General features: G+C 38.6%; 3 pseudogenes; all 3 read right to left on the bottom strand.

Moving 5' to 3' along the window:
• Window positions 1–3,529: 3,529 nt before the first annotated feature.
• On the bottom strand, window positions 3,530–4,748 carry LOC139458609 (neuronal acetylcholine receptor subunit beta-3-like; annotated as a pseudogene).
• Window positions 4,749–6,491: 1,743 nt separating this feature from the next.
• Window positions 6,492–7,548, bottom strand: LOC139458608 (neuronal acetylcholine receptor subunit alpha-6-like; annotated as a pseudogene).
• Window positions 7,549–12,343: 4,795 nt separating this feature from the next.
• LOC139458607 (neuronal acetylcholine receptor subunit beta-3-like) lies at window positions 12,344–15,364 on the bottom strand (annotated as a pseudogene).
• Between the last annotated feature and the right edge of the window lie 11,506 nt (window positions 15,365–26,870).

The raw sequence follows: 26,870 nt of genomic DNA, 5'->3' as shown, positions 1-26,870 counted from the left end.
TAACTTGCATCTAACGCAATACTTAGTTTTAATGCAGGAAACGACCATCCTTTGCCGGACCCTACATCTCACGACCAGGATGTTTTGCAACTACAGCAGTTGACTCCCCTTTCAACAGGTAGAGTTTATCCAGATCAATATAATTCATTTATTTTGGCCTGTAATTATTTAACTTGAAGATTTCACCTTGACAAATGACAAAATAAGAAATGTATTTTTTATGTATTATTCTCTCATACAGTGGTTTATTTGTTTTCACACAATCTAATTGGCTCCCTGAGAGTGGAAAGCTGTGTCGCTATTTTAAATATTCTAATGTGTAATGTGTAAACTGTAAGTTAGTAAACTTGGCAAAGAAAAACTCAAATTTATGGATGATGAAGAAATCACTAACGTTTCTTAACATTAGCAATGTTAAATTTTCATTTTAATATTTTTTACAAATAAACAGGTCCCTAAATTATATAATTTTATTATCGATCTTGTTTTCATGATTTTTCAAAAGAATAAAATGTTAATTATTAATTATCTATTATCAGTAAATCTTAATTTCTAATCTGATAAAATAATGAAAAAAAAGTTTTGAAGTGACGCTAGCAGTAAAATAACAACGTAATATTACAATGTATTGAAATGTTGTAAATATTTGTGTAACTATTCAAATGATAATTTATTGTTGACATACATGTATATCCTATGTATTTATGTTTCTCACACAATAAAAAAATGTGCTTGTCAAATTCACATTGTTTCTTGTCATTCGCAAATCTGGGAAAATTGGATGTCTAATTTAGTAACATTTTGGGTGTTATGATGTTACATATTATGTTCAAAAGAACAATTACACAAAAAAATAGATCTGGTAATTATTTTACACGTGTGCTCACCATGTTCAGGAGCCAAACAAAAAAAAAGAAAAAGAAAAGAAAGATGACATGAAATGATCATCCTTTTACATCTTGAATTATTCACTGTAAAATTAGTTTTAAAAAGGAAAATTCTTTGGTGGAGTTGAGAAGGTTTACCTAGCAGTAATCAGCTGGTCAGTTGCCTGAGTTGGTATTTATTGAACCTAGCCTGATCAATCCTGCTGACTGTTCCTTGAGCCATTGTTTTTCGTTATCAATATGTTTCAAAACAACAATATTTAATTTAGGTTCAATTTGGTGGACAAGACAACGTACGTAGACAAACGCTGACAAACAAAAGTGCTGTTAGTTCTGTTATGTCCGTCATCAATATTTATGAAAAAGCTTCTTCTTTGTCACACAGGGAGGCAAATGGTATATTAAGTTCGGACATTTACACTTTGTACATCTTTAATATTTCATCTTGGCTGTATGACTGCATACTGGGGCAGAAAATGATTTTAATATTATGTTATTTGGTCCAAGGGGTGCTACTCTCATTTACATTTCAGATTGTAAGTTAACTGCAGTGACGAATGTGGATTCTCAAAATCTCAAAGGATTCGTTTGAATTTTTTGCAGTCTAAGAAAAGAATCAAGTTCAATTCTGCCAAAACATTTGATTTTCAACCATAAGACAAACCTGGGAACAAAACTTCATACCATGATACATGGGGCGGTTGTTACTAAATGTGGTGGCCATAGATATAGTTGCATAACTCACATCAGAGGTTCGCGACAATTTGGCAAAAATTAAGCAAATATCATCTGAAGTTTGCTGAGAAAACCACTGACATTCTCACTGATAACATAAAAATTTGGGGAAAATACATTAATGCAAGAAGTACGCATTCCCATGGGTACCAATTTTGCTCCCCTTCTTGCTGGTCTGGGTTTTTATCGGTTTATATGAACCATAATTTATGGCAAAGTCAAAACAAGGGAATATGGCCAAGAAGTTTTAACTTAAACTTCGGGTATATTGATGATCTGATATCATTCAATAACAGTCACATAGCCAATTCTCTTCAAATGATTTACCAACATGAACTTAGATTTTCACAATTTTGTAATTGCCGATGAGACGTAAAGCATAAACTCACTCACACTTCTATAATTGAAGGAGAACGAACATTGTAAAGTATGTACACATATTTTGAAATGTAAAACAATAAGTAACTACCATTTATAAATTGATTAAAAAAATTGAAAAAGTGAAAAATTACATAAATATGAACACAAAGATGAGATGATTTCGGGAACACCTGGTATCATCACTATTTTCAGTGGTCCATTCATCAAATTTCCACAGCTGTTCGTGCTCTACGCCAAGTGGAAACTGTTTCGGGGGATATTCTGGGCTGGTTATTCTCTTGTACTGACAATTTATATGTGCTTGAACTAGGTCTATAGTTTCGCGAGTTTAACCATAAGCTCAGAAACATGTATCTATGCTGAGTCAGCAACTTAAGAAATGTTTGGGCCGAGACTGCACCCACTGTGCTTCAAAACGAATATATTTCTTTGCAGATTTTTTACTTATAAGCAGCAACATCTCTGCACTTGTACACAGCAGACGTAATTCGAAATTAGCGTATCGTTTTTACTGGTTTCAGCAAAATCGGTAATAGCACTCTCGTGAAACTGGATTTTCTGGTTCATTGATCACTTGATTGTCCGGTTTGTTCACAGGCCGCCGTCGCATGGCAGGAGTACTGCTGTGCAGCGTCCAGTAATAAATAATTACTTCTTTATGTATGTTGGGTCAATGGTGAGTGTAACCTATAGGACAGTAAAGTCTTTACCCGCGAACTCCTGGTGTAATCCCTGGTTTTCAGTGGTCCATTCATATACTTTTCCACAGCTATTTCGCCCTTTACGCCAAATGGAATCAGTTTTGGAGAATAATCTATACGGGCTATACTCATGCATTGACAATTTATATTTGCATTACTGAAAGTTCAAAAGCATTTCAAAAGTTTTTGTTTGTGACCAGCAATTCACGGACTTGAGACATTGGGTGAGATTTGAGATAGTACAGACATTGTTTACATTGGTTACAATGGTCCGCACTGGATGTATTTGATATGCTTGATAAAGACGTTATTGATCTCCTCACGGATGTGTAATAAAAAGAATTATTCTTTTCTAACGTTGAACATTTAGGTTTTTTATAATTCTCTATTTGAAGCAGAATGTATGTTGTACAATACATTACCACAATTAACTAATTAATACCAAAACTTGAAACATTGAACAGTAACACAAATTTAGGCATAAAAAATGACACGGTTTTAATATTATGATCTGCATAGGGAATAGGTGCTTTCTAAAATTGGAGACAAAGGTGTGAGTATTGGCATTTGTCATATCAGTGCATTCCTTCTATGTTCAGTATCATCTACTTATGCCCTTCCTCAAGCATATATAATAAATTGTGTTGAACAAATGTCTGCGCATAAATCAATTCATTATGACGTTTAAAGTATCTACACACAAAAATATATAATGCATTCAAGAATAAATATTCAGGCAACAGCCATCCTGGTTAAACAGGTTTAAATGCAATAAATGATTCTTAGCAATATTGATGACATCCAGTAGTCTAAAAAACATTCTTACTAAAGTTTCAAGAGCAGGACAAAACAAACAATAGTGAAAATGACTGTTGACGAAAATACAATGCTGAATCCAATTTTGTTTATACGTGCCGCAAGCTGTTTGTTTAATTCTTTTGGTACCTCCTGCTCAGACATGTTCCCGGGTATGCCATCGCGTTTATCATCTGGCGGAGATTCGATTTCTGTTTCATTTGTTTTAAGACATGGAGAGTTTGCACACAAATACTCCTTTGCGGTCTCTCTGTGATAAACGTTCAAAATGGCTACTGTAATCAACGTTGTAGAGACCTTGAGAAACATCATTGCGAGGAGATAGATGCTGAAGATGCTGACAGTATCTGACACTTCCGGTAAACTTTCTCCAATGACAGACAAGAACACTGCATAGGACAACACTATGGATATACACAACGATACCTTCTCCCCAGACTCGGGAGGAAGTAGAAACACACCAATGTTTAGGACGGAGAGAAGCATAACGGGAAGGATGTTGGTAATAATGTAATACAGGTACTTGCGTCTGAAGACGAAGGTAAAAACCAACCGAGTCTGAATTAATATCTCAGTATATGAATTAACAATTGTGTCTTGAGATTTTCCCACTATGTCCCATTCTCCATTATGTTGAAATATTGATGGTTCAATAACGACCCAACCTTACTGTCATATTAATTTCAGTAATGACAGTAGTCCACTGCATAAACTTGATATTGCAAGTTTGGACGTCAAATGGAAACTTTGTCGTGTCTAAAGAGCATTTTGTGCGCTTTGTATCCATTTATACCACGTTATCCGTCCGTCGCTTTTCACCCTTGCCATTTCCCCGTCATGGTGTATTAGAGACGTGTCATCTAATCCATTTACCAAAATCAAGTCCACAAATTTTCAACAGTTATAGTTATGTTGGTTATATCGCTATATCTACCTGGGTTCCAAGTCAGGAGGTCATCTGTCCATTCAAGCGTTAAATAACCTGTTGAAGCCAGTGTCTGAGTGTTTTCCTCCAAGGCTTCCACAGATACCAAACTGTAGGAGACCTGTACGTCCACGGTCTCATTAGGATTCTTCCTGGGTCTGATATATATCTTGTAGTGTACAGAGGACCCTGATCAGTACTGGACTGAAGACTGCAGGTCCCACACAGGCACACGCATAGTATAACAACCGTACACAGGTCCAACATTACAAAACCAAACTCAAGGTTAATGGATCCAACCATATATCTGTATGATCCGCACACGGGGGTAACAGAATCCGGGACTAGAAGGCGTAGGAGCCAAACAGGACAGTCACAGAGGAACCAGGCAAACTCAGCGTTATTACACTCAATCTAAATTAAATCAACAGTCAAATCATGTGGCTGTTCACGTTTCCACTCACAAGCATGATCTATTCCACAACAGAAGTTTACCGAATGAATGCTGTCAGTAATGAGCTGTTGTCATTGTAAGTATTTACATTGGAGTCAACCAGGGTCTGTTGTAGGAACCATAATGCACTGTAGCTAACATGGTTATGTAGTATATGATTTACTTTTATACATATAATTTAAACACTTACTGTCATCTTAGATTTTGTAAACATCAATATGTATCTATTGAGATGTTTGGTTTTCTATTTTATTCTGAAAGTAATTGATGGATATGAATAGCCACAGGACCTAACGTTGTTTCAGGCAAGTTTCAGTTTCTCATTAACAACCTAACCTTGTTAAAGACATGTTTGAATTTCATTGATCAAACCTTGTTGAAGACAACTTTTAGTTTCATTGTGTTGACAACAGTCATGCAGGGGACATACTTTCAGTTTGACCTAGTATCAAGGTGAGCTAATAGCTGAGACATGTTTGTGTGTATTCAAACAAGAAATTATTACCTCATGATTACACAAAGTGTGTTTTCTTAATCGTTCCCTGGTGGCGTGAATCAAGGTTTCTCTGTAACTTATATGAAACAAATATTGGAGGTTCTTCTTATCCACGGTGTTGGAGAAAGACGCAGTCGATTCGCTGCCAATTACAACACCGTGCTATTGACCACAAACGAGAAATAGGCAAAGTGTCAACATTGTTCAGTTCTAATTGTTGCCCATATCAGATCAGAATTGATTGGTGCGGCTGAGCATGCAAATGAAGTAATACAATACGTGGAATATTAATGTGCACTGAGTGCAGCTGACGCATGGAAAAGATTGAAAATAGATGAAGGAAAAAGATTTTGTCACTGTTTAGAACTGTGTGACAGTAAAAAATCTGATAAAGTTGGACGAAAAGGAGGCGAGCTGGTGTGTGGGATTCGTCGGTTGTATTTTATACAATGGCCTTCATTATCTTGTGCACAAATAAAGTTTTCTAGTTTTCCGCCAAATGTCAAGCTCTGATGGTGTTGCTGAAACTTCCAATACACTCTCATACCCATTTTTCGTCGGTATTTCAGTCAAAAGCATATTACCCATTTGCTTAGAATAGTCTTGTAAGTTAACTGGATGTTTCCAATATTTATTAAGTAAAATCAGTTTCATGCATCTTTGTTTCCCTACCGTGTTTTACATATCGTTTTCAGATCAGCATTCCTTTTCTTAATATTAATTATTATTTTCGAAAAACCCATCTAAAACAAACATACAAATTTTAAAAAACGTACAGTTCTAAAAGAAAATATTATAATGTAATATGTTTTGCTGGGTAAGTGCTGAGTAAATATGATGTCAGTGGGACTATTTGCATAATCAATATTTATGAAGAGCATTATTCTCTCAGATGTGAAGGATTACCATGTGTTGAGATTGCTGAATGTGGGTGGTTTTAGTGTGGCTATGTTTGTGGTGATTATCAGTGGCAGCAAGATATTGGAGTGCTGGTGAACAATGCCGGGTATGAAATAAAATCAAACATCTGTTTATACCACAAGAAACAAGTGCTTTCGGGGTCAGATTTGAACTGCGGTCTTAACCAACGCTGTAGTCACCTTGAGAAGATGCCGAAGATGCTGACGGTATCTGACACTTCCGGGAGACTTTCTTCAATGACAGACAGGAACACTGTTTAGGACAACACTATGGATATACACAGCAATACCTTCTCCCCAGACTCTGGTGGAAGTAGAAACACACCAAGGTTAAGGACGGAGAGAAGCATGACGGGAAGGATGTTGGTGATGATGTAATACAGGTACTTGCGTTTCAAGATGAATGTAAAAACCGCCTCCGTCGTTGTCGAAACCTCAGAAGATGTCTGCAAAATGGTGTTCTTGGACAGTCCAACTATTTCCCATTCTCCGTTGGGGCGGTCGGGTAGCCTGGTGGTTTAAGCGTTCGCTCGTCATGCCGAAGACCCGGGTTCGATTCCCGACATGGGTACAATGTGTGAAGCCCATTTCTGGTGTCCCCCACCGTGATATTGCTGGAATATTGCTTAAAGCGGCGTAAAACCATACTCAATTCACTCACTCCCATTCTCCGTTTCATGCAAATATGGTCGAATCAATTTCGACTCAATTTGCTGTGATATTAACTTCAGCTATGACAATAGCCCGCTGAATAATGTTAATACTGCAAGTTTGGGTGTCAAACGGAAACTTTGTCATGTCTAAAGAGCACTTTGTACGTTTTGTCATGCCATTATACCACTTCACCCGTCCGTCGTTGTTCTCTCATGCCAATTCAACTTTCTGGGGTTTCAAAATCCTCTAATCCAGTTTAAAAAATCAAGTCCGGAATCCACAGTTTTTCAACGGACATAGTTATATTGGTTATATCAGTGCCTAGATGAAATCCAAGGCGGGAGAACATCTGTCCATTCAAGTGTTAAGTAACCAGATGAACTGAAAGGCTTCCACAGATACCACACTGTGAGATAAAAGAATGTCCATGGTCTCATTAGGATTCTTCCTGGGTCTGATATGCGGCTTATAGTGCTGCCGCAGGTCATTATACAAGATGTACAGAGGACCCTGATCAATACTGGACTGAAGACCATGTGTCCAACACAGGCACACGCATAGCGTTAGAACTATACACATAGTAGACATTATCAAATGTAGTTGTGTCACTATGGAGATCACGGATCCTTATATAGGTTAATATAGCGGCTTCTGTACAATAGTGCGAGTTTAAGCGATTTCTGTATCAAAACAACATAACAACACGCTCACGAGGACTGTCTGTGAACCACCCAGTGCCCCAATCCATGTCAGCAAAGTCGTAGTCATGGAAACGTGATATTGAGAATGATTATGCTTCAATTTTAAAGACAACATGCAGACGCCCTGAGCATTGATAGCTTTTCCATTGTTATGTATTGTTGATAGGCAACGCTGAATGTGTGCACGGGAACAATCTATTCACAGACATTACTTCACACATGCATGTCTTTGCTTAAGCCCTATTCACCGTGTGGTATATTATGTCATGTTATGTGCATATCACATCCAAATCAAAACAGTATTTGGTCATAGTGTATGATTACGTAAAGGCGTGTGGTTCAAATGACAACCATGACGAGTTATGATCTAGTTAGCGTCGCCATAATCTTATGTTGGATGAAATAACAATAAAACGTAAAAAGTCAGAAAATAACCAGTATTGATAATGACAACGTGATAACCTGAACAGGCATTGGCCAAATATAAAGAGAAATGCGAAAGTTACTGTAAGGTTTCAGAATTATAGAAGCGTATTAGTGCCACAGTTTAAAAACAAAAACTCATCTGCGTAGATGATACTACTCACATCTACTTAGAAGATACTTTCATCTACGTACTGAATATAATCTTCGAACAAGAAAGTATACTAAACATTTAATAAAGTAAATCTTCATTTCAGTGTGTCGAAGTACCTGAAGAATGACACGCCGCACTCACTTACAACAGTAATAAAGAGAGAAGAGTACAAAATGTTCTCCAAACTACAAACACGTATAGGTCATTATTCAAAATTTAAGAAAAAATATAAATCAACCACAACATGGTTTCCATGAGAGAAATCACTCGAATATGTTGACCCCATGATTTCTCCATTACGGAAGTTAGCTTTAAGAGGTAAAACGTGAATATGAAGGGGTAAGAATAACTCAAAATATAAAAAACTATATCATCTCACCCCCCACTCGCGAATATCAAAATACCAAGATGTAAGTATCATCTGCGTAGATGTAAGTATTAGCTACGTACATGAAAGTATTATCTTCATAGATGATACGTGTTTTTAGGCTGTGGCTCTAATACGCTTCCACATAGAATGATTATGAAATGAGATGAACACGACGGAAGTATCCCACCAACGACATAATCTTACAACTATCAATATTTGTGATTGTTTGCACACATTGCAGTTGTTGAATCAATGTTGTTGGTTTTGTTTATTTATCGGTTGTGAATTGGACTTAGCTGTTGTATAGCTGGAACCATTAGGCTTCGTAACATCATACTGGCTACATAAAGCTGTAAGGAAAATCTATTACTACTTTTAGGGGCACGGGTGGCCCAGTCGTCTGAGGCGCCGCGATTCGCTGTGCAGAGTTGCGTCCCTTGGGCGCGTCCCTTGTGGGTTGGGATCCCGGTTAACCCCGATTTTGTTTCTAGGTTTGTCAGCACCATACCCGTGCTCGTGGGCTTCACTGAAGTGGTAAACATCTGAGACATGCGTCACTTCGGGCTTTCCTCCCACATTATGCTGACACGCCGCGATATAACTGGAATACTGTTAAAAGAGGCGTTAAACCCAACTCACTCACTCACACTATTACTACTTTTCATGATACTTGCACTTTAGCCAAACGTTACTTGAAACATATTACTTAAATCATGCGATACTTGTAACGTTTGGGTCAGAAGTACTGGTTCAAATGTTGTACATGTTCAGTATCTCATCTTGACTATATGCCAGCATACAGAGGCAGCAAATGATTTAAATTTGATGTAATTTGACACGGGAATACATCAGCTGACATAATGAGGAGGACATTTCACGACAATTTGTCAAAAATGAAAGCAAATGTCATCTGAAGTTAACTGAGAAAACAACATGTGATATGCTAGCGCTGGACGTGCTCAATGATAACATAACAATTTGGGGTTGAGATATTGAAGCAAGAAGTACGCATCCACATGGGCACCAATTGAGTTCGCCTTCTTGCTGGTCGGTTTTTTCACGCATACAATTCGGAATTTATGGCAAAGTCAAAACAAGGGAATTTGGCCAGGACGTTTACTTAAGCTTCGAGTATATTAATATGAACATACAATGCCATTTAGAAAGTGGTCAAATGTAACAAATGTTATATTTGGGATAACACTTTCTCAGTAAAGTACAGATGTTACATCTGTTACACGTAAAATAATTTAATTACAGTCAAATAGCCATTTCCCTTCCACTGATTTACACACCTTAACTTTACATTTTTTTCACAATTACCTAATTGAAGCAGAACGAACATAATAGTACAGTATGTACACATATTCTGAAATATACAACGATAAATAAGTACCATTTATTGACAAACGTTAAAAAATTAAAACAGTGAACTATGACACTCAGATGAACACAAAGATGAGATTTCAATACTATGTTCTACACCGAGTATAAGTGACTTTTAGAACTGTATAAGTGAAAAAGTATGCAAATATCAATTTCCTATATATATTAAGTCAATTTCCGTGAGAGAAAATATCATTATATTCGTAGGAAGTATTTAAACGTCCAATTGAAAGTGCTGAAATCGCACATTCCGTAATCGCATTCCAAATCAAAACTATTTATGGGCGTTGCCAAAAGATACCGGCGAAACGGTGCAGCGATGCTTAGCAGCTATACGGATACGCAAGGAAGCGGTCAATATGTTGCTTTTTTCTGTTATTCCTACAAACATAACATGACGTACATTAATGAGTGTGTGAAACGACCTTTATCCTGACATTGTGAATAAGTGAAAATAACAACTTATGTCTGTTACGAATATTTATGATGACTAACATCCTCTTTGGTTAGCATAAACGGTGACTTTCTATTTGTCCAGCAGATGGCAAAGGGATTATCCCCACCGTGTTTTGTTTAGCAACATGCATCCGTGCATCCAGCATTCATTTACATTAAAATATGTAATGAATTGATAAAATGCATAAGCACTGAAAAAATTGTCCTATTTGTCCAATTCCACATTGAACATTTCCATTTATATAATTCACACTCCAACCAGATGTGAAACAGCATTGTGATAATCGTTCGCTGTTTTCTGGTGGGCAAGAAGTTGTCTTTTCTCCCTCTCAAGGGCATGATCTCAACTTGCAGTATCTAAATGAATTTGTACAGATTTGGATACCACTCGTCGTGATGACTTGTGGTGTCGTTAGACTGCTCAATGACATATAAGCGTGCTTCGTGACAAAGTCATCTTGTTTTATTATGATAGTTTGGAATCCTCTTGGGAATATTTCCAGTGAAAGAATGTTTAACGTCTGGTTTTAACCATGAACATGTATACGGCAAAACAAAGTGTTGATCCCTCTCTGAAGTGAGAATAAACAGTAAATCAACCTCGCATTTGCCAGGGTGGATTACTTGTCTGTAATTCCTGGTTAAACCCAAATCGTTCTAAATTATTAATGTGTTCACTCTCTCGTTGACTAATAAACTACACTGTAAGAAGTGATCATACCAATAAAGTACACTGTACATCACATATCAAGTCATCGAACCAATAAACTACACTGTACATCACGTATGAAGTGATACACCAACAAACTACACTGTTTATCATGTATGAAGTCATCGAACCAATAAACTAAACTGTACATCACGTATGAGGTGATCGGATCAATTGACTACACTGTACATCACATATGAAGTGGTCGGACTAACAAACTACACTGTACATGAAGTATGAAGTGATCGGACCAATAAGTAACTGTACATCAAGTGTGAGGTGATCGGACCAATAAACTACACTGTACATCACGCATGAAGTGATCGGACCAATAAACAACACTGTACATCACATATGAAGCAATCGTACCAATAAACTACACTGTACATCAATTATGAAGTAAACTGTAAATCAACCTCGCATTTGCCACAGTGGATTACTTGTCTGTAATTCCTTTTTCAACCCAAACTGTACTAAATTATTAATATGTTCACTCTCTCATTAGATGCTTCTCATAATACCCTATTATCCTACCGATCACCACGCTCCGGTGCATTTATACCCATAACAATAGGTGATGAACAAGTAGGAAGACCCCGATAAACCACCAGGCAGACTGGTCGACGGCCGGATCGTTGAAATAGCACAGTGCGTCAAACACCAGAAACCCGTTTTAACCACACTAAGGGTAATCCCCTCAGTTTCGGGATTTTGCGTTTGAGGGTTTTTTTATCGTCCGTTTAACGGTATTTCCATTTTTCAAATTTAATTTTGCTCAAACCATTTGCGATGAAGTATGTCCTAAAATATTTAAATATGCAAAGTTGCTATGTTGACTTTATTTACCCTTTAAAGCCAAATAAAATCTGTTTGACAAACCTATGAATTTGTGTAAATAGGCATTTCGCATAACAGTGCATCTTTATCCTTATATATTCTGTATCATTTACTGATAACGACCCCACCCCCTGCCCCCCTCAAGCATCAATGATTTATTGTGTAAAACAAACATATGTGTATGACTAAATTCATTATGAAGTATAAAGTGTCTGAACAGAATTTAAAAATACATGCTTAGATAAATACTAAAACTATAGTCGTGCTGATTATACAAGTTTAAATGAAATAAACAATCATAGTACATAATGATAACATGTGGTAGTCAAACATACTTACTATATTTTCAAGAGCAGGACAAAACAAACAGTAGTGAAGATGACCGTCAAAGAAAATATAATGCTGAAACCAATTTTGTTTAAAAGCGCAGCAACCTGTCTATTTCCTTCTGTTTTCTTCCGTGCAGAAATATTCTCGGGTGCACGATCGTGTTTATAATCTGGTAGAGGTTCGATTTCTGTTTCATTTGTTTTAGGACTTAGCGAGATTGCTCACGCACACTCCTTGACATTGTCTCTGTGGTGAAATTCAAAATGGCCACAGAGGAACAACGCTGTTGTCACCTTGAGAAACATCATTGCGAGGAGATAGATGCTGAAGATGCTGACAGTATCTGAAACTTCCGGTAAACTTTCTCCAATGACAGACAAGAAGACTGCGTAGGACATCCCAATGGACATACACAAGGATACCTTCTCCCAAGACTCTGGAGGAAGTAGAAACACACCGAGGTTAAGTACGGAGAGAAGCATGATGGGAAGGATGTTGGTGATGATGTAATACTGGTACTTGCGTTTCAGGATGAATGTAAAAACCACCTCTGTCGTTGTCGAAACCTCAGAATATGTATGAACAATGGTATCCTTTGATTGCCCAACTACTTCCCATTCTCCGTTTTGTTGAAACAAAACCGAATCAATTTCTACCCAATTTGCTGTGATATTAACTTCAGCTACGACAGTAGCCCATTGCATAATGTTAATACTGCATGTTTGGGTGTCAAACGGAAACTTTGTCATGTCTAAAGAGCACTTTGTACCTTTTGTTATTGCTTTATACCACTCCACCCGTCCGTCGTTGTTCACTCGTGCCAGTTCTACGTTTTGGGGTTTAAAAAACACCTTCCCTAATCCATTTGCCAAAATTAATTCCGGAATCCACAGCTTTTCAGCGGATATAGTTATATTGGTAATGTCACCGTATCTACCTGAGTTCCAAGTCAGGAGGTCATCTGTCCATTCAAGCGTTAAGTATCCAAAGAAATTCAATGTCTCAGTAGTTTCATCCAAGGTTGCCATAGATGCCATTCTGTAGGAGACCAGTACGTCCACGGTCTCATTAGGATTCTTCCTGGGTCTGATATGCGGCTTGTAGCGCTCCAGCAGGTCATTATACAAGGTGTACAGAGGACCCTGATCAATACTGGACTGAAGACCATGAGTCCAACACAGGCAGGCATACACATAGCTTTAGAACAATACACACAGTAGACATGATCAAACCTAGTTGCTGTTACTATGATCGTGGACTCATGTATAGGTGACGGCGCCTTCTGCACAACACTGCAGGGTTTAAGCTATTTCTATATCAAAACAACACACTCACGGAGACTGGCGTAAACCAATTAATGTCAGCAAAGTCATAGTTTAGGAAACGTGATATTGAGAATTATTACGCAGAAAATACTGAACAGTGTCTATCTAAATGCACTTTTGAGTTTGCTTCAACAACCCAGTGAGATCATTGTCAATATGCAGACTGTCTGAGCATAAATAGCTTTTCGATCGTCAAGTATTGTTGTAAGGCGACGCTGAATGTGTGCAGGTAAAAATCTATACATATAGACGCGACATGTGCATCTCTTGGCTTTGATCCTATTCACCGTGTGCTATATTAAGTAATGTTATATAGTCATCATATCAATTAAACAAATCAAACCAATATTTGGTCACAGTGTATGTTTACTTAATAGGTAACGAGTTATGGTCTAATTTGCATAGTCATCTCTTGTGTTTATGTTGTATGAAATATAAATAAACGTCAAAGCCAGAGAATAAGCTGTATTGATTATCCACCGAAACAAAATCCATTGCTCGTAAAAGGCAAAATAGCTGTAAAAATTATATGCATGGCTTTCTGAAAATCAGTGATGACACCAGGTGTATCCGAAGAGGGCAAACGAATATAAACATGATTATGTTTCCATATATGGCAACGTGATTCCCGAACAAGATTTGGCCAAATGTCAAGAGGCGAAAGTTCGCCAACCACAGAATGATTTACCCATACTGTTATGGTTCAGATAAGGAAAGCATATTAGTGCCGCAGTCTAAAAACAAAACATCATCTCCGTATTGATACATTCATCTTCGAAGATGATACTCCTCACGTGTACGAAGAAGATGCATTTATAACATAATCTACATAGAAGAATGTATTATCCACTATCTATCGAAACGTAGTAGTGCCACTGTCTAAACACAAAATATCATCGACGTAGACGATACTTTCATCTTCAAAGATGATACTCCTCCCATCAATGAAGAAGATACATTTATAACATAATCTACATTGAAGAACGTATTATCCACTCTCTATCGAAACGTATTAGTACCACAGTCTGGACACAAAATATCATCTACGTAGATAGTACTTACATCTACGTTGGTGATAAAATTATCTACGTAGATGATACTTTCATCTTCATAAATAACATAGTCTTAGTAGAAGAAAGTATCATCTACTTTCACATTATTGACTTTTGTAACAAAATGTTCTCTAGTCATCGACAATAGCTCTGGGTCAGTTAAATATGACCTCTGGCTTAATTAATAATGACCCATTTGATTAACTTTCCACTTTGACACGACTTAATTGAGGTACTTTCTACTGTCCAACATCACAAAACCAAGGATCCACACACAAGGTCAATGGATGCTCATATACATTCCTATGCTGTTTTTACGTAGCTATACAGAATCTGGGTTTAGATGTGGTAGCAGAGAAGCAGGACAGTCAAAGGAACAAAATGGAAAGATTATAACAATCAGTCCAGGCGTCAAAAGGTTTATGGTCATTGATGGCATTGCTTTGAGTGGAGGTCTAACGCTCCACATTTTTGCTTTTGTCTTCATGATAATCCATCTTCTATATCAGGAACCATAGTGCACTGTAGCTCACATGGCTTAATGCAGCTAATAATAAATATATAATAGGCATCAAGGTGGTCAACGTCAGTCGAGTTTGACATTTTCACACAAGAAATACTTGCCAGGAGATAACACAAAGCTTGCATTCATCGTTCCATGCCATAACGGCGTTCCATGGAGTGTTGAATCAAGGTATCTTGATACTGAGATAAGGGTGACATAAACGGGTTTTCCCCATGGTCATGGTTACAGACACAATCCTACTGATCAGAGTAAACAAACGAGTTACGGGAAAGGTATCGCCCTTGTCTATTTGTCCCTGTGTAACACAGCTTTCAATGATTCCTTCAGTTATAGGACATACAGTTTATACACAGAGATGATTCACAATGAAAAGGACAACACATGTGAAGATAACGATAAGGGACGTGACATAATGAACAAGGGTTGGGGCGTGTGTATTATTTAACGTAGCACTCAGCAAATGTTCCAGCTATCCGGTTATAAATATTCCTGTGATGTGTGCAATTCAGTGATTGACATTTTTAACATCGATCTACTCTGAAGGCAAATTCTAACCACGGTTTCCTTTAGGTTTAGCTCACCTGACAAAACGTAAAGTGAGCTCATATCATGGTAAACTTGTCCGGCGTTTGTTGTTGTCGAAGCTGAAACTTCACAAGCTTGTTCCCACCAATGATGACATCCATTCAATCAGTTGGAATCCGAATTTGGAAATGACTGCCTTGGCAGCCTTGAGAATAATTATGTATGGCCATTGCAGCCATTTTAACTCCAAATGCAATGGAATTGCGTACATGTCTTGCGCAAAATATATGTAACATTTTGGCTGTACTTTTTATTTTGTAATTTCTTAAAATCAACAGGACTTGAGTTTATTTATTTTATGTAGGCATATCGGGTTAAACAGTGTGTTAATATGGGGATTGAACGTTCATAGAGAAGTTAATCTAATCCAAAATAGAGCCTATAAATACCGTCTTGGTATTAGTAAACGTACCTCCAATATAGCCACTAACGGAGACATGGGTCTTTCCTCCCCGTTTGTTAAATTACATGTTAATGTTTTTAGACTGTACATCAAGATTAACAACAGTACTTGTAACGATTTGATTAAGAAAATGTTTACTATGTCTAAGTCTTATAGAAGTTCATGGAGTACTAAAGTTGTTAAAATTACCTGTAATCTTAATATCTATGATGTTCTAACTGCTCCAATGTCCCGACAGAAGAAAATGGCCCATATTAGTTTTGGAGCGATAAACATAACGTTAATGGTAATTAACTAAGAACTTACGGGCAATTTCGTGATCGTAACGTTTGTTGCTCCTTATGTTTTAAGTATTAAATACAGAGACCACCGTCGCATTTTAGTTAGTTTTAGATCTGGATTTTTACCCCTGGCTATGGAAACAGGACGTTTTACAACTCCACCAACCCTTTTAGAAAATTTGTTCATCAAAAATTTGTCGAAGATGAATTTCACTTTTTAATGTTATGTCCTTTATATGATGATCTTAGAAGTATTTTACTTAGAGAATGTATTGTTTAAAATCCGTTATTTGAAAATATTAGCGTTGATGACGCTTTCATTTATATTTCAAAATGTAAAGAAATTCAGCCTCTGTTAGCCAGTGCACTTTTAAACACGTTTAAACGTAAGCAATCATTTAGCTAGTCTTTTAGCTAGACATGTAAATTTTATTGTAAATGTATTTTATAGTATATATTTTATATAATGTTTTATTGTGTCTCATAAGCCTAATGGCTGGGTGTCACCTTTTAATATGCCAAAGAACATGTATATATCTCTCTTTTGCAATACGTGACACGTTAATAAAACAACTCTCTTTCTCTCTCTCTGTTAATGGAAACAAATGGTAGAGAAACCCAAACTGATAGGGTAGTGGCCTGATAAGGCTAACACAACTGACTATAACCACAAAAAAATAACAAAATAATCAAAACCCTTTAATAATAGCGGAAGTGAAGACCGATGCTGCATGGGTTAATTTAATGTTTTTCCTACTTGTTCATCACCTATTGTTATGGGTATAAATGCACCCGAGCGTGGCGATTAGTAAGACAATAGGGTATTAAGGGAGGCATCTTAAATATGAATTGGTGAATATCTCGATATATATAACGCACAACTAATTGGTGGACTATATTTATACACACTGTACTGAGTGAAAATATATCAGTGAGAGAGTGATTTGGTTGGTTGGTTTGTTGTTTAACGCCGCATGCAGCAATATTCCAGCTATATGACGGCGGTCTGTAAATAATCGAGTCTGGACCAGACGATCCAGTGATTGATATCATGAGCATCGATCCACGCAATTGAGATCGATGACATGCATCAACCAAGTCAGCGAGCCTGACCACCCGATCCCGTTAGTCGCCTTTTACGACAAGCATAGTCACCTTTTACGGCAAGCATGGGTTGCTGAAGACCTATTCTACACCGGAATCTTCACGGGTCAGTGAGAAAGTGAACATATTTATCATTTTGTAATATATAAAGACCAGAAACAGTAATCTACTCTGGCAAATGCGAGGTTGATTTACTGTTTATTCCCACTTCAGAGAGGGATCGACACTTTGATTTTGCCGTATACATGTTCATGGTTAAAACCAGACGTCAAACTTTCTTTCACTGGAAATATTGCCAAAGAGGATTCCAAACCATCATAATAAAACAAGATGACTTTGTCACGAAGCACACTTATATGTCATTGAGCAGTGGAACGACGCCACAAATCATCACGAGGGGAGTCATCCAAATATGTACAAAATCATTAAGATTCTGCAGGTTGAGATCACGATTATCACAATGTTGTTTCACATCTGGCTGGACTGTGAGAATTATGAAAATGGCAATGGTCAATGTGAAATCGGCCAAAGAAGACAATATTTCTTCCAATGCTAATGCATTTTATCAATCGGTCATTATATATTTTAAAGTATACGGTTAATTATATATATATAATACAAATATCTGTCTTGATGGGTACTCATGAAAATAACGAAGAATTAAACGATATGTGCGTTTTATAGCATGGGCAAACTAAAGTAAATTGGCGTTCCTCTTCCAATTCTGATAAATAACAATTATCACAAAGCATTAATGCAGGTTTTATAAACTGTTTGCTGGTATGCCAAACGGCCTCATCTATGACGAATTAGAAACCTTAAAATACATAACTACGAAAAACATACACAATTTTAGTTGCTATTAACCTTTTAAATAAATAATACAATGCATTGTATACAGCCTCTGATATCTGCAAACGTCTTACAGAGGGAAAAGAACCTGCCCAGAAATAAATATTTATAAATGTCACTATATTAATACCAAACATCCTGCACTTTAAAAATTATAAGCATTGATATTATCCAACTAGAATAACCGAGCCAAACAACTTCTGTCGGACAGAATATTTCACAAGGGCTTGTAACGCAAATTCTATCAGCTACGAAGCATTATGGTCACAGCTAGTGTCAATACTATATGAAAGAAAATGGATGTAACGAGGTCAATACACATGTTTGTCCTTCGTTGTAAAAGGGGGCACGGGTGGCCCAGTCGTCTAAGGCGCCGCGATTCGCTGTGCAGAGTTGCGTCCCTTAGGCACGCCAGAAACCTATGCATGTGGGTTGGAATCCCGGTTCGCCCCAATTATGTTTATAGGTTTGTCAGCACCATACCGTGCTCGTGGGTTTCACCCAAGTGGTAAACGTCTGAGACCCTCATCACTTCGGGCTTTTCTCCCACATTAAGCTGACACGCCGCGATATAACTGGAATACTGTTAAAAGCGGCGTTAAACCCAACTCACTCACTCAATCGTTGTAAAAAATAAAAACAGGTTTTGGATAGTTGTTTTTGGAAGATTTTCACTGGATATTAAAACAAAACATAGCTGCTCTTTATATAATTTTTAAATGAACTATTAAAAAAACAGGCATTTTGCAAAAGAGTAAAACGCAAATCATCATAAATAGGACAATTCGATAAAACATGGAAACGTCTTCTGTCACGCTGTTATCACATGAGGGCTATAGCTGACACGCCCGTGTGGAATATGACTGTTTTAATTGTCGAGTTACTTTATTCATTGAGGAGAAAAATGATCGTAGACTGTTTGTTCACTGTCGTTGAAGTGTTTAACTTTTGTAAATAAATAACTTTGTAAATATTGATATTAAACGATCGCTTCTTGCAGGAACTGCCAAAGGTGCGTTCGTCGCCGATCTTGAACTCTAATTGTCTGAAGCAGTCATATAATCAGTGCTGTAATGTGATATTGCCGACGCGTGAGTTAGATTTTACGTCTATTTTGATATATCACGTCATGGGGCACTAGAAATGGGCTTCATACATTGTACCCATATGGGAAAGCTAACCCGTGCCTTCGGCGTGACGAGAGAACGCTTTAAACCACCAGGCTACCCTACCACCCTCATTATGATGACTGTTTCAAATGGTCTCACACGGACATAGTGATACAGAGCATCAACATCTAGCCGCAAATAGGCGTGTTTAAATTGTGTTGTCAAAAATGTTTAGAACACAGCAAAAAATATCGAAACAGTCCCTTCATTTTGGACTAAATAACACTCTTCGCGAGGTTAATGATACTCGATCTTCATACAAGAGGCCTTCTAAATGGCTGGATAATGAAAGTAAACTGGTCACAATTACCCAAACAGTAATTGACACCTTACTTGTTTGAAACATATTTCAATGACAATAAAAGGTCAAATGGATTGGGCAAAAGTTGTCCAACTTACAACGCCCTTTCATAAACAAATATACAGCGGACAGTGGTGTGAATCTTAAAAACTGAAAGAAATAATCTGCAATATTTCCATGGAAAGAGTAACCGTAATAATTTATAAATATACAATATTTCGGTGCTGAAAGCTGTGTACCAGTCATCTAGTGACAGGCTGTAAATGCTAAAACAATAAATGTAAAATACGACATGTGTATGAGTATAAAATGTGGTAAATAAAAATGTTAATAAATATTTTTGTTGACAAAATACATTTTTTAACACTTATAAATATAATATATGTATTATTTGTCCTAAGATACCTACGTGATAGACCCGTGAAGATCCGGGGTAGAATAGGCCTTCAGCAACCCATTCTTGCCGTAAAAAGGGGACTATGCTTATCGTAAGAGGCGACTAACGGGATCGGGTGGTCAGGCTCGCTGACAATATTCCTGCTATATGACGGCGGTGTGTAAATTATCGAGTCTGGACCAGACAATCCAGTTATTGACATTATGAGCATCGATCTACACAGTTGAGATACGATGACATGCATCAACCAAGTCAGCGAGCCTGACCACCCGATCCCGTTAGTCGCCTCTTACGTCAAACATCCTCCACGGGAAGGGATCCAGGAGTTGGCAGGTTTACCGTTGTGCGAGCCCTGGAGATATAGAGGATGACCCCGGAAGCGAACCCTGCCCTTTCTAACTTATCGTTAGTCTCAGAATTAACACTCACGACAACATTATGTCAATTTAAAAGAGATGGAAAGTGAGAGTGTGAAGCAAATATTTATGTGTCGCACCTCACATCATTTACATGACAACGATACATGACATGTTCACGCTCTTGAAAGTGAAGTCCAGCTTCTAAGTTCATTGTGAACTTTAAAATTAATTAAAGAAATGTCAACGTTAAAAAATCCAATAATTTATCACAAATTATGATACAACAACACATAAATCAGAGTACACACATATATTATGCTTTACAACCGCTGCCTCTGTGTTATAGGTAGCTTTTCCATCCATTGTTTCTTCAATAATCAGGGGCGGTGGGGTAACCTGGTGGTTCATGCATCCGCTCGTCACGCCAGAAGCACGGGTTCCATATCCCACATTGGTAAAATGTGTGAAGCCCATGTCTGGTGTCGTGTTGCGGGAATATTGCTGAAAGGGCGTGAACCACATTCACTGCCTCCGTCTTTCATAGTCTTTGAAGCGTTCGTAAAATATTCTCCAAGATGCACCTTATTCAGACACTGTTATTTATCCATCAAATCAACTCCATATATATAACTCGTTTAACGTCAAACCAAAGAAAAGAACACATTGATAGGGCTAACTCAGGTACCCGGGTCGGGTGGGTACTGAGTAGGACCTGGGTACCCACAGGACTACCCGGACCCGTGTTTACTCACGTGATATATATTGTTTTATGACAAAAATTATCTAGAACTCTATGGTTACATTATAAGTGACAAATGTTCACATTTCTTTCTGACTTTGCACACATTCCTTCTGACTTTATATGTTTGCATAACGATAAAACTTCAGTCAACTTAAGTGTATGCATGACGAGATCATTTTGTACCTGTATCTAAATACATTTTAACAGGAGTACGGTCAAACGTTTCCCAATCGGACATTTTGTTCCTATCTCTTGAGACCTACAGCGGGCACCCGGGTAGGGTCGGGTAATAGGGGGGTGGGTACCCGGGTAGTAAATTTGGACTAGTCCCAGCCCTAGAACACAATGCATGTATTTCCCATTCATTCAGGACCTGATCATTTATTATTATAAGGTTGTGTGCGTCTGTGTGTGTTGGGGGGAGTGGACGGGGGCGTGGGATTATGGGGATCCGTGAAAGATGGGGGTAGCCAAAATGTATGACATTTATTGTATTTATGTTTTCGGGAGGGGGGAGGGGAGGGGTGGGGGGGAGGGGGGGGGGGGGGGGAGTTTCACATGAAACTTCTTCAATAGTCAGGGGAGGTGGGCTAACCTGGTGGTTCATGCGTCCGCTCGTCACGCCAAAGGCACGGGTTCCATATCCCACATTGGTAAAATGTATGAAGCCCATGTCTGGTGTCCCCGCCGTCGTGTTGCGGGAATATTGCTGAAAGGGCGTGAACCATACTCACTGCCTCCGTCTTCCATAGTCTTTGAAGCGTCCGTAAAATATACTCCAAGATACACCTTATTCAGACACTGTTATTTATCCATCAAATAAACTCCATATATATAACTCATTTAACGTCAAACCAAAGAAAAGAACACATTGATAGGGCTAGGACGGGTAACTCGGGTACCCGGGCCGGGTAGATAGTGAGTAGGACCCGGGTAGCCATAGGACTACCCGGACGTGTTTACTCACGTGATTATATTGTTTAATGGCAAAAACTCTATGGTTACTATAAGTGCTAAATGTTCACATTTCTTTCTGACTTTGCACACATTCGTGTATCTAAATTTATTTTGACAGGAGTACGGTCAAACGTTTCCAAATAGGACATTTTGTACCTTTCTTTTGAGACCTACAGCGGGTACTCGGGTAGGGTCGGGTAGTATGGGGTTGGGTACCCGGGTAGTAAATTTGGACTCGTCACAGCCCTAGAACACAATGCATGTATTTCCCATTCATTCAGGACCTGATCATTTATTATTATAAGGTTGTGTGCGTCTGTGTGTGTTGGGGGGAGTGGACGGGGGCTTGGGATTATGGGGATCCGTGAAAGATGGGGGTCGCCAAAATGTATGACATTTATTGTATTTATGTTTTCGGGAGGGGGGAGGGGAGGGGGGCGGGGGGTGGGTCACATGAAAAAAGGTCACAGTTTAAGTTTCAAATATGTTACATCTAAACATTATTTAGGGACTAGTCATTTATTATAGGGAGGAGGGGCATGGTAATTGCTGAATCAAACTGGGTGGTCGGCCAAATATGATACAATTCTGAGACCAATATTAATGCTACCCCTCGTTTGGTTAATTCGTGTGCTATTATATATTATATATTACATGTTCATGTGATAGTTTGCCAAACTTGTAGTGTCTTGACAAAAGAAACAGACAGATTGACACATAGTCATTCATGATCAGGGCTGTATTTGTTCATAGAAGGTCCATCAACATTTGCAAGTAATGTTAAGGTGATTGATAAATATGCTCGAGTTGGTCCAAAATGAATGATGTACTTGCCCCGGGACATGTATTTCATAACCTGAGTCACCCAAGCGCAAGGTGCACGTGTGTTTTATTTTAATGGAAATTTCTCGTTATTTTAAACTATTTTCTCGAAATTTAGAATTCTTTGTCGTTACTTCGTAGAGTATCTCGTTGTTTCAAGTTTATCTCAAAAACTCAAACTTTCGAGGCTTTTTTCTCGTTGCTTGAATTATTGTCTCGTAATTGTCATTTTCTCGTTATTTCGATTATTTTCTCTTTTTGATTCGAATGTTTTCTCGTTACGTCGATTATTTTCTTGTAATTTCGATTATGTTTTCGTTCTTTCAAGGTTTTTTTCAAAAACTCGAAATTTCGAGTTTTTCCCCGTTATTTCAATTATTTTCTCGAAATAACAAGTTTACATTCCTTACTTCGATTATCTGCTTGTTATTTATTTATTTATTTGATTGTTTTTATAAGGGAGCACATTTCACGTGCATCACGCAAGGCCGACTCACACAGTGTTCTCACAGTTAAACATGCTAAAAGCACAGGATTTTAATATATACTCTTCACAAAAAGAAACGCAAAACGGATATTTTTGGCCATGAAAGCAAAATTAGCGGACCAAGAGGTGCAAAATGAAGAGGTGTAATGTGTTATGGTGTCAGTGACAAATTTCCCAGATCAAAATGACCAAGCAAACCATGCAAACGATTAATCGGGAAACAAGTACGATTCGGAAAAAACGCAACCAGTGCATTAACAAAAGGGCCATGGAGCTGCACGTACTGCACGGTATTAAAGTGCAGGGTTTTTGATTGCCTGTCATCAGCGTCAATCGGACAGTGACGGTTCAACAACATGCCAAGATTAACAGAAGTGCAAAGAAACAACGCCATAGGCCGCTTGCAGGCAGGGGAATCCCGATCAGCTGTAGCCAGTGTTTTCAATGTAGCGCCCAGCACCATCACATGGCTATGGGATAGGTTTCAACAGCATAGGTCAACGCGTGATCGGCCAAGGTCGTGACGACCAAGAGTAACCAGCCCCGCCCAAGATCGCTACATCTGACTGTGCCACCCACGTGAAAGGACGACCACAGCTACCTCACCCGCATCCCAAATACCCGGACTGCGCAGAATCTTTGACCAGACCGTACGAAACCGTTCAAGAGCAGCAGGTCTACGAGCAAGACGTCCTGTTCGACGTGTCATATTGACTCGAGAACATCGTCAACAACGACTGCATTGGTATCGTCAACACAGGGTATGGCCTCAATTGCGATGGAGAGATGTCTTGATCAAGATTTCTCCTCCGTCGACGGGATGGAAGAGCACGGGTCTACAGAGGTCGGGGAGAACTTTACGCCGGAAACTGCGCACAGCAAGTGGACAGGTTTGGTGGGGGTTGCGTTATGATATGGGCGGATATCTCTCATCATGGCGGGATAGGTTTGGTCCATATCCAGGGCAATCTTACGGCTCAACGATACATCAACGAAATTCTCCTACCACACGTCCTCCCAATTGCAGCCAACGGCAACTGTATATTCCAGCAGATAATGCTCGACCGCATACGGCGCGGATCACAAGAGCCTGTCTACACAACAACAACGTTGATGTTCTCCCCTGGCCCTCTCGATCCCCGGATTTGAACACGATGGAGCACATGTGGGATGAATTGGATAGACGGCAACGTCAACCACAACCCCAGACGTTGCAGCAGTTGGCTTTTGCGTTGCAGGCCGAGTTGGGCTACGCATTCCCCAAGATGTGATTCGCATACTCGTCTCTTCCATGGGTAGGAGATGTCAGGCCGCTATCGATTCCATCGGGGGAAAAACACGTTATTGAAGGTACCTGACCTTCACCTTGGATTTTTTCCTATGTACCGATAACTGAGATGACTACAATCACCAAGTGTTCTCTCCATAACTTTTTGGCTTAATACCTTGTACGGTTCCTCGTATAAATTTATTTTCCTACCTCACACAAATCTGGCTTTGCGTTTCCTTTTTTTTAAGAGTATATTATTCAAATGCGGATGGCCAAGCAATGTTGCACACATACGCTCAGGTGAAGGAGACTCAAACTCCCTGAAACAAGCTCACCGTGTTTATCAACAAATCTGGAGAACTCGGATATTCTTTTACATATTTGGAGATGTACATCCTATGTTTTTAATGTAGAACTGGTTTAACCGGATTTAATCTCCCTAAATTGAATTTGAAACCAAACGCGTGGACCACAACACAAGCCGGCGCTCTGCCGATCCGATCCACCAAATGCATGTGCAGATTCTATAATGAAATACCTTTTTCCAAAACAATTTTTTCGCACTTGTTCGAGAGGTTCACCTAAGTGGTAGACATCTCAAACTTCTCGGGTTCCTTCTTCATTAGGCTGAAACACCGCGATATAATTGTCATTCTTTTCAAAACTTCGGAAAACCCAACTTTCTCAATTGGTCATGTTTTAGGGTTCAAATAGCAGATGTACGAGACATTTTACGTGCGCTTCACAATGGACAGAGTCACTTCGACAACTGAACACCCAGACAAAAAAGTGAGCGTGATTTTAGGCTTAAGTAAAATTGAATTTATATATCATTTAAAGTTAATCTTTTAAGCATATGGTATTAAATAAGGAAATGGTTGCTAGTATTACAAATAAATTGCATCTCTAAGCTTTTGAAGATTGAGAGATGCTGACGTAAACCACTTTGGTGAAAGCCATGTGAGGTGAGGTGAAATGTGGTTTAACGTGGCGTCCAAGATTATTGCACTTATATAGCGACGTGCATGCACGTGTATGTGTGTGTGTTGCTGCTTGTACTAGACGGACTGATGCCGATTTATTGTGCTACACAGTACACTGACTCCGAGCCGACCAGTCCTTGTTTTAGCCCCTTAATGCCGAGCGCCAGACAGGGTAACAACAACTACCATCTTTTTACGTTATGACGCGGCTGGGGATCGAACCCCGGACCTTCCGCTCCCCGGGCGGACGCTCTACCACTAGACCACGGAGGCGGTGAAAGCCATGAGAACATCTCCATTCTAATACTGTATACGCCGAACCCACTGCTTCGTTTTGGGTTCGGATCGAAATAGCCAAAATAGTCGTCATATCAAGTTTTAATATCTATGCAAGCGGCGATGTCACCAGTATATTCCACTCACCTTGTAGTTAATCCTGCACCATGACCGTGGAATATATTTATTTTATGAAAAAATGATAATCTAGAAACGCATACAAAAGCAAGTTTAGCCAGCTCAAGCTAGTTCTATTCCACAGCTTAGGGAATCTTTTTAATTTTTAGAATCAGGAAGGATATTGTGTAATTTATGATTTCAGAGACTAAATGTTAGCCTAACCTTGTATTGTGTGGCATCACATACAAATGCAGTATATGTACGCACGCATGCACACATATGCACACACCACACCCGCACGTACACAACACACACACTCTCACACACAAATAAAAGCGATAAAACCCATTCCATATCCATATGAAAACGATTCCGACTAATCGAGTACAGTCTGTTTGTTTGTTTGTTGTTTAACGCCGCACTCAACAATATTCCAGCTATATGACGGCGGTATATAAATAATCGAGTCTGGACCAGACAATCCAGTGATTGACATCTTGAGCATCGATCCACGCAATTGAGAT

This window comes from Haliotis cracherodii, unplaced genomic scaffold (genome assembly GCF_022045235.1).
Source record: "Haliotis cracherodii isolate W230 unplaced genomic scaffold, xgHalCrac1.p SCAF_13, whole genome shotgun sequence".
Lineage (NCBI taxonomy): Eukaryota > Metazoa > Mollusca > Gastropoda > Lepetellida > Haliotidae > Haliotis > Haliotis cracherodii.
The sequence above is the reverse complement of the archived record's forward strand: the minus strand, read 5'-3'. Positions and strand labels throughout refer to the sequence as shown.